Below are 1995 nucleotides of genomic sequence, written 5' to 3' on the forward strand. Positions count from 1 at the left end.
ACTTAGAGTTTGACTGTGGGGGCTCTGTTTGACTCTGATTTGAGAGAAGTTCTTCAAGCTTCCTCTCCATGGTGACAGAGGGATATCCTTAAGCCTTAAACACCAAGGATTCTTCATTCACTTGAATGATCAACTCTCCTCTATCAACATCAATCACAGCCTTTGCTGTGGCTAGGAAGGGTCTGCCAAGGATGATGGATTCATCCATGCACTTCCCAGTCTCTAGGACTATGAAATCAGTAGGGATATAATGGTCTTCAACTTTTACCAGAACATCCTCTACAAGTCCATAAGCTTGTTTTCTTGAGTTGTCTGCCATCTCTAGTGAGATTTTTGCAGCTTGCACCTCAAAGATCCCTAGCTTCTCCATTACAGAGAGAGGCATGAGGTTTACACTTGACCCTAAGTCACACAGAGCCTTCTTGAAGGTCATGGTGCCTATGGTACAAGGTATTGAAAACTTCCCAGGATCTTGTCTCTTTTGAGGTAATTTCTCCCTAGACAAGTCATCCAGTTCTTTGGTGAGCAAAGGGAGTTCATCCTCCCAAGTCTCATTTCCAAATAACTTGTCATTTAGCTTCATGATTGCTCCAAGGTATTTAGCAACTTGCTCTTTAGTGACATACTCATCCTCTTCAGGGGAAGAATACTCATCAGAGCTCATGAATGGCAGAAGTAATTCCAATGGAATCTCTATGGTCTCATTTTGAGCCTCAGATTCCCATGGTTCCTCATTGGGGAACTCATTGGAGGCCAGTGGACGTCCAGTGAGGCCTTCCTCAGTGGCGTTCACTGCCTCTTCTTCCTCCCAGAATTCGGCCATGTTAATGGCCTTGCACTCTCCTTTTGGATTTTCTTCAGTATTGCTTGGGAGATTACTAGGAGGGAGTTTAGTGATTTTCTTGCTCAGCTGTCCCACTTGTGCCTCCAAATGCCTAATGGAGGACCTTGTTTCAGTCATGAAACTTTGAGTGGTTTTGATTAGATCAGAGACCATGGTTGCTAAGTCAGAGGTATTCTGCTTAGAATTCTCTGTCTGTTGCTGAGAAGATGATGGAAAAGGCTTGCCATTGCTAAACCTATTTCTTCCACCATTATTGTTGTTGAAACCTTGTTGAGGTTTCTCTTGATTCTTCCATGAGAAATTTGGGTGATTTCTCCATGAAGAATTGTAGGTGTTTCCATAGGGTTCTCCTAGGTAATTCACCTCTTCCATTGAAGGGTTCTCAGGATCATAGGCTTCTTCCTCAGATGAAGCATCCTTAGTACTGCTTGGTGCATTTTGCATTCCAGACAGACTTTGAGAAATCAAATTGACTTGTTGAGTCAATATTTTATTCTGAGCCAAAATGGCATTCAGAGCATCAATCTCAAGAACTCCTTTCTTCTGACTAGTCCCATTGTTCACAGGATTTCTTTCAGAAGTGTACATGAATTGGTTATTTGCAACCATTTCAATTAGCTCTTGAGCCTCTGTAGGCGTCTTCTTCAGATGAAGAGATCCTCCAGCAGAGCTATCCAAAGACATCTTGGATAGTTCAGAGAGACCATCATAGAAAATACCTATGATGCTCCATTCAGAAAGCATATCAGAAGGACACTTTCTGATTAATTGTTTGTATCTTTCCCAAGCTTCATAGAGGGATTCTCCGTCCTTCTGTCTGAAGGTTTGGACTTCCACTCTAAGCTTACTCAATTTTTGAGGTGGAAAGAACTTTGCCAAGAAGGCATTGACTAGCTTTTCCCAAGAGTCCAGGCTTTCTTTAGGTTGAGAATCCAACCATATTCTAGCTCTGTCTCTTACAGCAAAAGGGAATAGCATGAGTCTGTAGACTTCAGGGTCAACCCCATTAGTCTTGACAGTGTCACAGATTTGCAAGAATTCAGCTAAGAACTGATGAGGATCTTCCAATGGGTTTCCATGGAACTTGCAATTCTGTTGCATTAGAGAAACTAATTGAGGCTTAAGCTCAAAGTTGTTTGCTCTAATGGCAG

General features: G+C 42.3%; 1 non-coding gene across 1 annotated transcript; it reads left to right on the top strand.

Moving 5' to 3' along the window:
- Positions 1-1582: 1582 nt before the first annotated feature.
- On the top strand, positions 1583-1690 carry LOC130983571 (small nucleolar RNA R71). Its single transcript, XR_009087555.1, has one exon. It is a non-coding gene; the product is annotated as a small nucleolar RNA R71 (small nucleolar RNA).
- The last annotated feature ends 305 nt before the right edge of the window (positions 1691-1995 follow it).

The sequence above is a fragment of the Arachis stenosperma genome, chromosome 5 (genome assembly GCF_014773155.1).
Source record: "Arachis stenosperma cultivar V10309 chromosome 5, arast.V10309.gnm1.PFL2, whole genome shotgun sequence".
Taxonomy (NCBI): domain Eukaryota; kingdom Viridiplantae; phylum Streptophyta; class Magnoliopsida; order Fabales; family Fabaceae; genus Arachis; species Arachis stenosperma.